Below are 14,571 nucleotides of genomic sequence, written 5' to 3'. Positions count from 1 at the left end.
CACCCTGGCCTATGCCGGACACATCTTAGGGAGAGAGAGCGAGAGGGAGACAAACCCACGCCTACACAAGACATTTTGTCACCCAAGCCAACCCTTGAAAAGGCTGCTTTGCAGAGCAAAAACAAGAAGAATGGTGCGTTTTGCAGCCGCCGCCCACTGCAATGAATCTGAATAACTCCTCCTTTAGGGCGCAAGCAACTCCCCTCCCCCTTGCAGTCTTTCCAATTCACGATACAAAAAGACGGACAGGACAGGTTGCCTGACTTTCCGTCACTGCCACCCTTTGCCATCCTTACCCGTAGAAAGCCCTTTCATCATCCCCAAACCCTAATCTTTTCCCTTTCCTTCCCAGCCCCCAAACCCTGCCCTCTGTACCTTTCTCACCACCCGCTTCCCTTCTCCTGTCATCCCCCTACCACCCGGGAAAAAAAGAGATTGCCCCCTCCTTCCACTAGCCCACCCTCCCACCCAAAGAACAACTTCTTCTGCGCAGCTTGTTTTCTAGGCAGCAGCGCTATTGTGATGTCATCGGGGGGCATTGTGACAAGCCGCCAGTGTTCCGTCTCTTCATGTTGTGCACTGTTCAAACCGAAAATACATCAACAGGCAGGCTACAGAAAAGCTTACTAACAAAGGTTAGAGAGGGGCTTTCTCAGAGGGCTTTTTACAGTTTGTCTATTCCCAATTAGCCGGTTTAGTATACTTAATGAAAGTACTAATTCTTTCATAGGCCGCCCATTCTTAGTATTTGACGTTCAGGTAACAACAGGTAACTTTATTTGGAGTGGAAGCAGAGAGATAACACCAGATGCCAATTGTAGATCCTCTCACACCTGTGGTCACTGCAGCATCTGACTCCACTTTGTCCAAAAGGGATCTATTCCATTCAATTACACATGATCTAGATTAGACTGACAACAAGATACTGCACGGGACATAGCAGAGTTGGTGAAGTTGAGTGGTGATGAGTTTGCTATTTGGATGAATAAAGCAAGTAAAAAGTGTGTTAGATAAAAATTCATTTCAATTCGCTAATCGGGCTAATATGAATCAGGTGAATCGAGTTCTGCTTTTGGAAACTGGGTTAAGAAGGGGTGCACCGTTCCTGGAGGTACTGCAATACCAGGTCAATGCGTGGAGTGGACAGAGCAAGCTCTTTTTCCATCTCCCTGTTCTAAAAATCCATTTAATATATGGTCCCCAGATAGGGGACGTATCAGATATTAAACTGATAAGAACAGATACTACACTTGATCTTAGCCAAAAGGCCGAGAAGCGATAACCAGAATTGGTTTGGGCCTCGAGTGGCACCCTGGCCTATGCCGGACACATCTTAGGGAGAGAGAGCGAGAGGGAGACAAACCCACGCCTACACAAGACATTTTGTCACCCAAGCCAACCCTTGAAAAGGCTGCTTTGCAGAGCAAAAACAAGAAGAATGGTGCGTTTTGCAGCCGCCGCCCACTGCAATGAATCTGAATAACTCCTCCTTTAGGGCGCAAGCAACTCCCCTCCCCCTTGCAGTCTTTCCAATTCACGATACAAAAAGACGGACAGGACAGGTTGCCTGACTTTCCGTCACTGCCACCCTTTGCCATCCTTACCCGTAGAAAGCCCTTTCATCATCCCCAAACCCTAATCTTTTCCCTTTCCTTCCCAGCCCCCAAACCCTGCCCTCTGTACCTTTCTCACCACCCGCTTCCCTTCTCCTGTCATCCCCCTACCACCCGGGAAAAAAAGAGATTGCCCCCTCCTTCCACTAGCCCACCCTCCCACCCAAAGAACAACTTCTTCTGCGCAGCTTGTTTTCTAGGCAGCAGCGCTATTGTGATGTCATCGGGGGGCATTGTGACAAGCCGCCAGTGTTCCGTCTCTTCATGTTGTGCACTGTTCAAACCGAAAATACATCAACAGGCAGGCTACAGAAAAGCTTACTAACAAAGGTTAGAGAGGGGCTTTCTCAGAGGGCTTTTTACAGTTTGTCTATTCCCAATTAGCCGGTTTAGTATACTTAATGAAAGTACTAATTCTTTCATAGGCCGCCCATTCTTAGTATTTGACGTTCAGGTAACAACAGGTAACTTTATTTGGAGTGGAAGCAGAGAGATAACACCAGATGCCAATTGTAGATCCTCTCACACCTGTGGTCACTGCAGCATCTGACTCCACTTTGTCCAAAAGGGATCTATTCCATTCAATTACACATGATCTAGATTAGACTGACAACAAGATACTGCACGGGACATAGCAGAGTTGGTGAAGTTGAGTGGTGATGAGTTTGCTATTTGGATGAATAAAGCAAGTAAAAAGTGTGTTAGATAAAAATTCATTTCAATTCGCTAATCGGGCTAATATGAATCAGGTGAATCGAGTTCTGCTTTTGGAAACTGGGTTAAGAAGGGGTGCACCGTTCCTGGAGGTACTGCAATACCAGGTCAATGCGTGGAGTGGACAGAGCAAGCTCTTTTTCCATCTCCCTGTTCTAAAAATCCATTTAATATATGGTCCCCAGATAGGGGACGTATCAGATATTAAACTGATAAGAACAGATACTACACTTGATCTTAGCCAAAAGGCCGAGAAGCGATAACCAGAATTGGTTTGGGCCTCGAGTGGCACCCTGGCCTATGCCGGACACATCTTAGGGAGAGAGAGCGAGAGGGAGACAAACCCACGCCTACACAAGACATTTTGTCACCCAAGCCAACCCTTGAAAAGGCTGCTTTGCAGAGCAAAAACAAGAAGAATGGTGCGTTTTGCAGCCGCCGCCCACTGCAATGAATCTGAATAACTCCTCCTTTAGGGCGCAAGCAACTCCCCTCCCCCTTGCAGTCTTTCCAATTCACGATACAAAAAGACGGACAGGACAGGTTGCCTGACTTTCCGTCACTGCCACCCTTTGCCATCCTTACCCGTAGAAAGCCCTTTCATCATCCCCAAACCCTAATCTTTTCCCTTTCCTTCCCAGCCCCCAAACCCTGCCCTCTGTACCTTTCTCACCACCCGCTTCCCTTCTCCTGTCATCCCCCTACCACCCGGGAAAAAAAGAGATTGCCCCCTCCTTCCACTAGCCCACCCTCCCACCCAAAGAACAACTTCTTCTGCGCAGCTTGTTTTCTAGGCAGCAGCGCTATTGTGATGTCATCGGGGGGCATTGTGACAAGCCGCCAGTGTTCCGTCTCTTCATGTTGTGCACTGTTCAAACCGAAAATACATCAACAGGCAGGCTACAGAAAAGCTTACTAACAAAGGTTAGAGAGGGGCTTTCTCAGAGGGCTTTTTACAGTTTGTCTATTCCCAATTAGCCGGTTTAGTATACTTAATGAAAGTACTAATTCTTTCATAGGCCGCCCATTCTTAGTATTTGACGTTCAGGTAACAACAGGTAACTTTATTTGGAGTGGAAGCAGAGAGATAACACCAGATGCCAATTGTAGATCCTCTCACACCTGTGGTCACTGCAGCATCTGACTCCACTTTGTCCAAAAGGGATCTATTCCATTCAATTACACATGATCTAGATTAGACTGACAACAAGATACTGCACGGGACATAGCAGAGTTGGTGAAGTTGAGTGGTGATGAGTTTGCTATTTGGATGAATAAAGCAAGTAAAAAGTGTGTTAGATAAAAATTCATTTCAATTCGCTAATCGGGCTAATATGAATCAGGTGAATCGAGTTCTGCTTTTGGAAACTGGGTTAAGAAGGGGTGCACCGTTCCTGGAGGTACTGCAATACCAGGTCAATGCGTGGAGTGGACAGAGCAAGCTCTTTTTCCATCTCCCTGTTCTAAAAATCCATTTAATATATGGTCCCCAGATAGGGGACGTATCAGATATTAAACTGATAAGAACAGATACTACACTTGATCTTAGCCAAAAGGCCGAGAAGCGATAACCAGAATTGGTTTGGGCCTCGAGTGGCACCCTGGCCTATGCCGGACACATCTTAGGGAGAGAGAGCGAGAGGGAGACAAACCCACGCCTACACAAGACATTTTGTCACCCAAGCCAACCCTTGAAAAGGCTGCTTTGCAGAGCAAAAACAAGAAGAATGGTGCGTTTTGCAGCCGCCGCCCACTGCAATGAATCTGAATAACTCCTCCTTTAGGGCGCAAGCAACTCCCCTCCCCCTTGCAGTCTTTCCAATTCACGATACAAAAAGACGGACAGGACAGGTTGCCTGACTTTCCGTCACTGCCACCCTTTGCCATCCTTACCCGTAGAAAGCCCTTTCATCATCCCCAAACCCTAATCTTTTCCCTTTCCTTCCCAGCCCCCAAACCCTGCCCTCTGTACCTTTCTCACCACCCGCTTCCCTTCTCCTGTCATCCCCCTACCACCCGGGAAAAAAAGAGATTGCCCCCTCCTTCCACTAGCCCACCCTCCCACCCAAAGAACAACTTCTTCTGCGCAGCTTGTTTTCTAGGCAGCAGCGCTATTGTGATGTCATCGGGGGGCATTGTGACAAGCCGCCAGTGTTCCGTCTCTTCATGTTGTGCACTGTTCAAACCGAAAATACATCAACAGGCAGGCTACAGAAAAGCTTACTAACAAAGGTTAGAGAGGGGCTTTCTCAGAGGGCTTTTTACAGTTTGTCTATTCCCAATTAGCCGGTTTAGTATACTTAATGAAAGTACTAATTCTTTCATAGGCCGCCCATTCTTAGTATTTGACGTTCAGGTAACAACAGGTAACTTTATTTGGAGTGGAAGCAGAGAGATAACACCAGATGCCAATTGTAGATCCTCTCACACCTGTGGTCACTGCAGCATCTGACTCCACTTTGTCCAAAAGGGATCTATTCCATTCAATTACACATGATCTAGATTAGACTGACAACAAGATACTGCACGGGACATAGCAGAGTTGGTGAAGTTGAGTGGTGATGAGTTTGCTATTTGGATGAATAAAGCAAGTAAAAAGTGTGTTAGATAAAAATTCATTTCAATTCGCTAATCGGGCTAATATGAATCAGGTGAATCGAGTTCTGCTTTTGGAAACTGGGTTAAGAAGGGGTGCACCGCTCCTGGAGGTACTGCAATACCAGGTCAATGCGTGGAGTGGACAGAGCAAGCTCTTTTTCCATCTCCCTGTTCTAAAAATCCATTTAATATATGGTCCCCAGATAGGGGACGTATCAGATATTAAACTGATAAGAACAGATACTACACTTGATCTTAGCCAAAAGGCCGAGAAGCGATAACCAGAATTGGTTTGGGCCTCGAGTGGCACCCTGGCCTATGCCGGACACATCTTAGGGAGAGAGAGCGAGAGGGAGACAAACCCACGCCTACACAAGACATTTTGTCACCCAAGCCAACCCTTGAAAAGGCTGCTTTGCAGAGCAAAAACAAGAAGAATGGTGCGTTTTGCAGCCGCCGCCCACTGCAATGAATCTGAATAACTCCTCCTTTAGGGCGCAAGCAACTCCCCTCCCCCTTGCAGTCTTTCCAATTCACGATACAAAAAGACGGACAGGACAGGTTGCCTGACTTTCCGTCACTGCCACCCTTTGCCATCCTTACCCGTAGAAAGCCCTTTCATCATCCCCAAACCCTAATCTTTTCCCTTTCCTTCCCAGCCCCCAAACCCTGCCCTCTGTACCTTTCTCACCACCCGCTTCCCTTCTCCTGTCATCCCCCTACCACCCGGGAAAAAAAGAGATTGCCCCCTCCTTCCACTAGCCCACCCTCCCACCCAAAGAACAACTTCTTCTGCGCAGCTTGTTTTCTAGGCAGCAGCGCTATTGTGATGTCATCGGGGGGCATTGTGACAAGCCGCCAGTGTTCCGTCTCTTCATGTTGTGCACTGTTCAAACCGAAAATACATCAACAGGCAGGCTACAGAAAAGCTTACTAACAAAGGTTAGAGAGGGGCTTTCTCAGAGGGCTTTTTACAGTTTGTCTATTCCCAATTAGCCGGTTTAGTATACTTAATGAAAGTACTAATTCTTTCATAGGCCGCCCATTCTTAGTATTTGACGTTCAGGTAACAACAGGTAACTTTATTTGGAGTGGAAGCAGAGAGATAACACCAGATGCCAATTGTAGATCCTCTCACACCTGTGGTCACTGCAGCATCTGACTCCACTTTGTCCAAAAGGGATCTATTCCATTCAATTACACATGATCTAGATTAGACTGACAACAAGATACTGCACGGGACATAGCAGAGTTGGTGAAGTTGAGTGGTGATGAGTTTGCTATTTGGATGAATAAAGCAAGTAAAAAGTGTGTTAGATAAAAATTCATTTCAATTCGCTAATCGGGCTAATATGAATCAGGTGAATCGAGTTCTGCTTTTGGAAACTGGGTTAAGAAGGGGTGCACCGTTCCTGGAGGTACTGCAATACCAGGTCAATGCGTGGAGTGGACAGAGCAAGCTCTTTTTCCATCTCCCTGTTCTAAAAATCCATTTAATATATGGTCCCCAGATAGGGGACGTATCAGATATTAAACTGATAAGAACAGATACTACACTTGATCTTAGCCAAAAGGCCGAGAAGCGATAACCAGAATTGGTTTGGGCCTCGAGTGGCACCCTGGCCTATGCCGGACACATCTTAGGGAGAGAGAGCGAGAGGGAGACAAACCCACGCCTACACAAGACATTTTGTCACCCAAGCCAACCCTTGAAAAGGCTGCTTTGCAGAGCAAAAACAAGAAGAATGGTGCGTTTTGCAGCCGCCGCCCACTGCAATGAATCTGAATAACTCCTCCTTTAGGGCGCAAGCAACTCCCCTCCCCCTTGCAGTCTTTCCAATTCACGATACAAAAAGACGGACAGGACAGGTTGCCTGACTTTCCGTCACTGCCACCCTTTGCCATCCTTACCCGTAGAAAGCCCTTTCATCATCCCCAAACCCTAATCTTTTCCCTTTCCTTCCCAGCCCCCAAACCCTGCCCTCTGTACCTTTCTCACCACCCACTTCCCTTCTCCTGTCATCCCCCTACCACCCGGGAAAAAAAGAGATTGCCCCCTCCTTCCACTAGCCCACCCTCCCACCCAAAGAACAACTTCTTCTGCGCAGCTTGTTTTCTAGGCAGCAGCGCTATTGTGATGTCATCGGGGGGCATTGTGACAAGCCGCCAGTGTTCCGTCTCTTCATGTTGTGCACTGTTCAAACCGAAAATACATCAACAGGCAGGCTACAGAAAAGCTTACTAACAAAGGTTAGAGAGGGGCTTTCTCAGAGGGCTTTTTACAGTTTGTCTATTCCCAATTAGCCGGTTTAGTATACTTAATGAAAGTACTAATTCTTTCATAGGCCGCCCATTCTTAGTATTTGACGTTCAGGTAACAACAGGTAACTTTATTTGGAGTGGAAGCAGAGAGATAACACCAGATGCCAATTGTAGATCCTCTCACACCTGTGGTCACTGCAGCATCTGACTCCACTTTGTCCAAAAGGGATCTATTCCATTCAATTACACATGATCTAGATTAGACTGACAACAAGATACTGCACGGGACATAGTAGAGTTGGTGAAGTTGAGTGGTGATGAGTTTGCTATTTGGATGAATAAAGCAAGTAAAAAGTGTGTTAGATAAAAATTCATTTCAATTCGCTAATCGGGCTAATATGAATCAGGTGAATCGAGTTCTGCTTTTGGAAACTGGGTTAAGAAGGGGTGCACCGTTCCTGGAGGTACTGCAATACCAGGTCAATGCGTGGAGTGGACAGAGCAAGCTCTTTTTCCATCTCCCTGTTCTAAAAATCCATTTAATATATGGTCCCCAGATAGGGGACGTATCAGATATTAAACTGATAAGAACAGATACTACACTTGATCTTAGCCAAAAGGCCGAGAAGCGATAACCAGAATTGGTTTGGGCCTCGAGTGGCACCCTGGCCTATGCCGGACACATCTTAGGGAGAGAGAGCGAGAGGGAGACAAACCCACGCCTACACAAGACATTTTGTCACCCAAGCCAACCCTTGAAAAGGCTGCTTTGCAGAGCAAAAACAAGAAGAATGGTGCGTTTTGCAGCCGCCGCCCACTGCAATGAATCTGAATAACTCCTCCTTTAGGGCGCAAGCAACTCCCCTCCCCCTTGCAGTCTTTCCAATTCACGATACAAAAAGACGGACAGGACAGGTTGCCTGACTTTCCGTCACTGCCACCCTTTGCCATCCTTACCCGTAGAAAGCCCTTTCATCATCCCCAAACCCTAATCTTTTCCCTTTCCTTCCCAGCCCCCAAACCCTGCCCTCTGTACCTTTCTCACCACCCGCTTCCCTTCTCCTGTCATCCCCCTACCACCCGGGAAAAAAAGAGATTGCCCCCTCCTTCCACTAGCCCACCCTCCCACCCAAAGAACAACTTCTTCTGCGCAGCTTGTTTTCTAGGCAGCAGCGCTATTGTGATGTCATCGGGGGGCATTGTGACAAGCCGCCAGTGTTCCGTCTCTTCATGTTGTGCACTGTTCAAACCGAAAATACATCAACAGGCAGGCTACAGAAAAGCTTACTAACAAAGGTTAGAGAGGGGCTTTCTCAGAGGGCTTTTTACAGTTTGTCTATTCCCAATTAGCCGGTTTAGTATACTTAATGAAAGTACTAATTCTTTCATAGGCCGCCCATTCTTAGTATTTGACGTTCAGGTAACAACAGGTAACTTTATTTGGAGTGGAAGCAGAGAGATAACACCAGATGCCAATTGTAGATCCTCTCACACCTGTGGTCACTGCAGCATCTGACTCCACTTTGTCCAAAAGGGATCTATTCCATTCAATTACACATGATCTAGATTAGACTGACAACAAGATACTGCACGGGACATAGCAGAGTTGGTGAAGTTGAGTGGTGATGAGTTTGCTATTTGGATGAATAAAGCAAGTAAAAAGTGTGTTAGATAAAAATTCATTTCAATTCGCTAATCGGGCTAATATGAATCAGGTGAATCGAGTTCTGCTTTTGGAAACTGGGTTAAGAAGGGGTGCACCGTTCCTGGAGGTACTGCAATACCAGGTCAATGCGTGGAGTGGACAGAGCAAGCTCTTTTTCCATCTCCCTGTTCTAAAAATCCATTTAATATATGGTCCCCAGATAGGGGACGTATCAGATATTAAACTGATAAGAACAGATACTACACTTGATCTTAGCCAAAAGGCCGAGAAGCGATAACCAGAATTGGTTTGGGCCTCGAGTGGCACCCTGGCCTATGCCGGACACATCTTAGGGAGAGAGAGCGAGAGGGAGACAAACCCACGCCTACACAAGACATTTTGTCACCCAAGCCAACCCTTGAAAAGGCTGCTTTGCAGAGCAAAAACAAGAAGAATGGTGCGTTTTGCAGCCGCCGCCCACTGCAATGAATCTGAATAACTCCTCCTTTAGGGCGCAAGCAACTCCCCTCCCCCTTGCAGTCTTTCCAATTCACGATACAAAAAGACGGACAGGACAGGTTGCCTGACTTTCCGTCACTGCCACCCTTTGCCATCCTTACCCGTAGAAAGCCCTTTCATCATCCCCAAACCCTAATCTTTTCCCTTTCCTTCCCAGCCCCCAAACCCTGCCCTCTGTACCTTTCTCACCACCCGCTTCCCTTCTCCTGTCATCCCCCTACCACCCGGGAAAAAAAGAGATTGCCCCCTCCTTCCACTAGCCCACCCTCCCACCCAAAGAACAACTTCTTCTGCGCAGCTTGTTTTCTAGGCAGCAGCGCTATTGTGATGTCATCGGGGGGCATTGTGACAAGCCGCCAGTGTTCCGTCTCTTCATGTTGTGCACTGTTCAAACCGAAAATACATCAACAGGCAGGCTACAGAAAAGCTTACTAACAAAGGTTAGAGAGGGGCTTTCTCAGAGGGCTTTTTACAGTTTGTCTATTCCCAATTAGCCGGTTTAGTATACTTAATGAAAGTACTAATTCTTTCATAGGCCGCCCATTCTTAGTATTTGACGTTCAGGTAACAACAGGTAACTTTATTTGGAGTGGAAGCAGAGAGATAACACCAGATGCCAATTGTAGATCCTCTCACACCTGTGGTCACTGCAGCATCTGACTCCACTTTGTCCAAAAGGGATCTATTCCATTCAATTACACATGATCTAGATTAGACTGACAACAAGATACTGCACGGGACATAGCAGAGTTGGTGAAGTTGAGTGGTGATGAGTTTGCTATTTGGATGAATAAAGCAAGTAAAAAGTGTGTTAGATAAAAATTCATTTCAATTCGCTAATCGGGCTAATATGAATCAGGTGAATCGAGTTCTGCTTTTGGAAACTGGGTTAAGAAGGGGTGCACCGTTCCTGGAGGTACTGCAATACCAGGTCAATGCGTGGAGTGGACAGAGCAAGCTCTTTTTCCATCTCCCTGTTCTAAAAATCCATTTAATATATGGTCCCCAGATAGGGGACGTATCAGATATTAAACTGATAAGAACAGATACTACACTTGATCTTAGCCAAAAGGCCGAGAAGCGATAACCAGAATTGGTTTGGGCCTCGAGTGGCACCCTGGCCTATGCCGGACACATCTTAGGGAGAGAGAGCGAGAGGGAGACAAACCCACGCCTACACAAGACATTTTGTCACCCAAGCCAACCCTTGAAAAGGCTGCTTTGCAGAGCAAAAACAAGAAGAATGGTGCGTTTTGCAGCCGCCGCCCACTGCAATGAATCTGAATAACTCCTCCATTAGGGCGCAAGCAACTCCCCTCCCCCTTGCAGTCTTTCCAATTCACGATACAAAAAGACGGACAGGACAGGTTGCCTGACTTTCCGTCACTGCCACCCTTTGCCATCCTTACCCGTAGAAAGCCCTTTCATCATCCCCAAACCCTAATCTTTTCCCTTTCCTTCCCAGCCCCCAAACCCTGCCCTCTGTACCTTTCTCACCACCCGCTTCCCTTCTCCTGTCATCCCCCTACCACCCGGGAAAAAAAGAGATTGCCCCCTCCTTCCACTAGCCCACCCTCCCACCCAAAGAACAACTTCTTCTGCGCAGCTTGTTTTCTAGGCAGCAGCGCTATTGTGATGTCATCGGGGGGCATTGTGACAAGCCGCCAGTGTTCCGTCTCTTCATGTTGTGCACTGTTCAAACCGAAAATACATCAACAGGCAGGCTACAGAAAAGCTTACTAACAAAGGTTAGAGAGGGGCTTTCTCAGAGGGCTTTTTACAGTTTGTCTATTCCCAATTAGCCGGTTTAGTATACTTAATGAAAGTACTAATTCTTTCATAGGCCGCCCATTCTTAGTATTTGACGTTCAGGTAACAACAGGTAACTTTATTTGGAGTGGAAGCAGAGAGATAACACCAGATGCCAATTGTAGATCCTCTCACACCTGTGGTCACTGCAGCATCTGACTCCACTTTGTCCAAAAGGGATCTATTCCATTCAATTACACATGATCTAGATTAGACTGACAACAAGATACTGCACGGGACATAGCAGAGTTGGTGAAGTTGAGTGGTGATGAGTTTGCTATTTGGATGAATAAAGCAAGTAAAAAGTGTGTTAGATAAAAATTCATTTCAATTCGCTAATCGGGCTAATATGAATCAGGTGAATCGAGTTCTGCTTTTGGAAACTGGGTTAAGAAGGGGTGCACCGTTCCTGGAGGTACTGCAATACCAGGTCAATGCGTGGAGTGGACAGAGCAAGCTCTTTTTCCATCTCCCTGTTCTAAAAATCCATTTAATATATGGTCCCCAGATAGGGGACGTATCAGATATTAAACTGATAAGAACAGATACTACACTTGATCTTAGCCAAAAGGCCGAGAAGCGATAACCAGAATTGGTTTGGGCCTCGAGTGGCACCCTGGCCTATGCCGGACACATCTTAGGGAGAGAGAGCGAGAGGGAGACAAACCCACGCCTACACAAGACATTTTGTCACCCAAGCCAACCCTTGAAAAGGCTGCTTTGCAGAGCAAAAACAAGAAGAATGGTGCGTTTTGCAGCCGCCGCCCACTGCAATGAATCTGAATAACTCCTCCTTTAGGGCGCAAGCAACTCCCCTCCCCCTTGCAGTCTTTCCAATTCACGATACAAAAAGACGGACAGGACAGGTTGCCTGACTTTCCGTCACTGCCACCCTTTGCCATCCTTACCCGTAGAAAGCCCTTTCATCATCCCCAAACCCTAATCTTTTCCCTTTCCTTCCCAGCCCCCAAACCCTGCCCTCTGTACCTTTCTCACCACCCGCTTCCCTTCTCCTGTCATCCCCCTACCACCCGGGAAAAAAAGAGATTGCCCCCTCCTTCCACTAGCCCACCCTCCCACCCAAAGAACAACTTCTTCTGCGCAGCTTGTTTTCTAGGCAGCAGCGCTATTGTGATGTCATCGGGGGGCATTGTGACAAGCCGCCAGTGTTCCGTCTCTTCATGTTGTGCACTGTTCAAACCGAAAATACATCAACAGGCAGGCTACAGAAAAGCTTACTAACAAAGGTTAGAGAGGGGCTTTCTCAGAGGGCTTTTTACAGTTTGTCTATTCCCAATTAGCCGGTTTAGTATACTTAATGAAAGTACTAATTCTTTCATAGGCCGCCCATTCTTAGTATTTGACGTTCAGGTAACAACAGGTAACTTTATTTGGAGTGGAAGCAGAGAGATAACACCAGATGCCAATTGTAGATCCTCTCACACCTGTGGTCACTGCAGCATCTGACTCCACTTTGTCCAAAAGGGATCTATTCCATTCAATTACACATGATCTAGATTAGACTGACAACAAGATACTGCACGGGACATAGCAGAGTTGGTGAAGTTGAGTGGTGATGAGTTTGCTATTTGGATGAATAAAGCAAGTAAAAAGTGTGTTAGATAAAAATTCATTTCAATTCGCTAATCGGGCTAATATGAATCAGGTGAATCGAGTTCTGCTTTTGGAAACTGGGTTAAGAAGGGGTGCACCGTTCCTGGAGGTACTGCAATACCAGGTCAATGCGTGGAGTGGACAGAGCAAGCTCTTTTTCCATCTCCCTGTTCTAAAAATCCATTTAATATATGGTCCCCAGATAGGGGACGTATCAGATATTAAACTGATAAGAACAGATACTACACTTGATCTTAGCCAAAAGGCCGAGAAGCGATAACCAGAATTGGTTTGGGCCTCGAGTGGCACCCTGGCCTATGCCGGACACATCTTAGGGAGAGAGAGCGAGAGGGAGACAAACCCACGCCTACACAAGACATTTTGTCACCCAAGCCAACCCTTGAAAAGGCTGCTTTGCAGAGCAAAAACAAGAAGAATGGTGCGTTTTGCAGCCGCCGCCCACTGCAATGAATCTGAATAACTCCTCCTTTAGGGCGCAAGCAACTCCCCTCCCCCTTGCAGTCTTTCCAATTCACGATACAAAAAGACGGACAGGACAGGTTGCCTGACTTTCCGTCACTGCCACCCTTTGCCATCCTTACCCGTAGAAAGCCCTTTCATCATCCCCAAACCCTAATCTTTTCCCTTTCCTTCCCAGCCCCCAAACCCTGCCCTCTGTACCTTTCTCACCACCCGCTTCCCTTCTCCTGTCATCCCCCTACCACCCGGGAAAAAAAGAGATTGCCCCCTCCTTCCACTAGCCCACCCTCCCACCCAAAGAACAACTTCTTCTGCGCAGCTTGTTTTCTAGGCAGCAGCGCTATTGTGATGTCATCGGGGGGCATTGTGACAAGCCGCCAGTGTTCCGTCTCTTCATGTTGTGCACTGTTCAAACCGAAAATACATCAACAGGCAGGCTACAGAAAAGCTTACTAACAAAGGTTAGAGAGGGGCTTTCTCAGAGGGCTTTTTACAGTTTGTCTATTCCCAATTAGCCGGTTTAGTATACTTAATGAAAGTACTAATTCTTTCATAGGCCGCCCATTCTTAGTATTTGACGTTCAGGTAACAACAGGTAACTTTATTTGGAGTGGAAGCAGAGAGATAACACCAGATGCCAATTGTAGATCCTCTCACACCTGTGGTCACTGCAGCATCTGACTCCACTTTGTCCAAAAGGGATCTATTCCATTCAATTACACATGATCTAGATTAGACTGACAACAAGATACTGCACGGGACATAGCAGAGTTGGTGAAGTTGAGTGGTGATGAGTTTGCTATTTGGATGAATAAAGCAAGTAAAAAGTGTGTTAGATAAAAATTCATTTCAATTCGCTAATCGGGCTAATATGAATCAGGTGAATCGAGTTCTGCTTTTGGAAACTGGGTTAAGAAGGGGTGCACCGTTCCTGGAGGTACTGCAATACCAGGTCAATGCGTGGAGTGGACAGAGCAAGCTCTTTTTCCATCTCCCTGTTCTAAAAATCCATTTAATATATGGTCCCCAGATAGGGGACGTATCAGATATTAAACTGATAAGAACAGATTTGATTTAACAGCATCTTTATTATCATGCACTACTCACAAAAAGGTAACAAACCGTGTACAGTGCCGCAGCCCCGTACACACAGAAATATACAATCCTTCTTACATAGCCATAGAGTACGACGCACTAAACTATACATCACGCTCCTATGCTTATCCATAACACTCAAGCTGAAAGAAAAAGTTAGACAATAAATAACGACGAACCGGCGATTGGGGGATGGGGGTAGGGGAAAAGGGGGATAGGGTG

The 14,571-nt window shown here is 46.6% G+C and overlaps 10 non-coding genes and 1 pseudogene across 10 annotated transcripts; all 11 read right to left on the bottom strand.

The window, feature by feature from the left end:
* Positions 1 to 1,089: 1,089 nt before the first annotated feature.
* Positions 1,090 to 1,280, bottom strand: LOC142252074 (U2 spliceosomal RNA). Its single transcript, XR_012725469.1, has one exon. It is a non-coding gene; the product is annotated as a U2 spliceosomal RNA (small nuclear RNA).
* Positions 1,281 to 2,397: 1,117 nt separating this feature from the next.
* Positions 2,398 to 2,588, bottom strand: LOC142252062 (U2 spliceosomal RNA). Its single transcript, XR_012725458.1, has one exon. It is a non-coding gene; the product is annotated as a U2 spliceosomal RNA (small nuclear RNA).
* Positions 2,589 to 3,705: 1,117 nt separating this feature from the next.
* Positions 3,706 to 3,896, bottom strand: LOC142252051 (U2 spliceosomal RNA). Its single transcript, XR_012725447.1, has one exon. It is a non-coding gene; the product is annotated as a U2 spliceosomal RNA (small nuclear RNA).
* A 1,117-nt stretch (positions 3,897 to 5,013) lies between these two features.
* LOC142252437 (U2 spliceosomal RNA) lies at positions 5,014 to 5,204 on the bottom strand. Its single transcript, XR_012725814.1, has one exon. It is a non-coding gene; the product is annotated as a U2 spliceosomal RNA (small nuclear RNA).
* Positions 5,205 to 6,321: 1,117 nt separating this feature from the next.
* On the bottom strand, positions 6,322 to 6,512 carry LOC142252039 (U2 spliceosomal RNA). Its single transcript, XR_012725436.1, has one exon. It is a non-coding gene; the product is annotated as a U2 spliceosomal RNA (small nuclear RNA).
* A 1,117-nt stretch (positions 6,513 to 7,629) lies between these two features.
* Positions 7,630 to 7,820, bottom strand: LOC142252028 (U2 spliceosomal RNA). Its single transcript, XR_012725425.1, has one exon. It is a non-coding gene; the product is annotated as a U2 spliceosomal RNA (small nuclear RNA).
* Positions 7,821 to 8,937: 1,117 nt separating this feature from the next.
* Positions 8,938 to 9,128, bottom strand: LOC142252017 (U2 spliceosomal RNA). The gene has a single exon (XR_012725414.1). It is a non-coding gene; the product is annotated as a U2 spliceosomal RNA (small nuclear RNA).
* Positions 9,129 to 10,245: 1,117 nt separating this feature from the next.
* Positions 10,246 to 10,436, bottom strand: LOC142252006 (U2 spliceosomal RNA). The gene has a single exon (XR_012725403.1). It is a non-coding gene; the product is annotated as a U2 spliceosomal RNA (small nuclear RNA).
* Positions 10,437 to 11,553: 1,117 nt separating this feature from the next.
* Positions 11,554 to 11,744, bottom strand: LOC142251995 (U2 spliceosomal RNA). The gene has a single exon (XR_012725392.1). It is a non-coding gene; the product is annotated as a U2 spliceosomal RNA (small nuclear RNA).
* A 1,117-nt stretch (positions 11,745 to 12,861) lies between these two features.
* Positions 12,862 to 13,052, bottom strand: LOC142251983 (U2 spliceosomal RNA). Its single transcript, XR_012725381.1, has one exon. It is a non-coding gene; the product is annotated as a U2 spliceosomal RNA (small nuclear RNA).
* A 1,117-nt stretch (positions 13,053 to 14,169) lies between these two features.
* Positions 14,170 to 14,371, bottom strand: LOC142253001 (U2 spliceosomal RNA; annotated as a pseudogene).
* Positions 14,372 to 14,571: the final 200 nt, after the last annotated feature.

Source organism: Anomaloglossus baeobatrachus, chromosome 9, assembly GCF_048569485.1.
Source record: "Anomaloglossus baeobatrachus isolate aAnoBae1 chromosome 9, aAnoBae1.hap1, whole genome shotgun sequence".
Taxonomy (NCBI): Eukaryota; Metazoa; Chordata; class Amphibia; order Anura; family Aromobatidae; genus Anomaloglossus; species Anomaloglossus baeobatrachus.
Note: the sequence above shows the minus strand (reverse complement) of the source record. Positions and strands in the feature narration are given on the sequence as shown.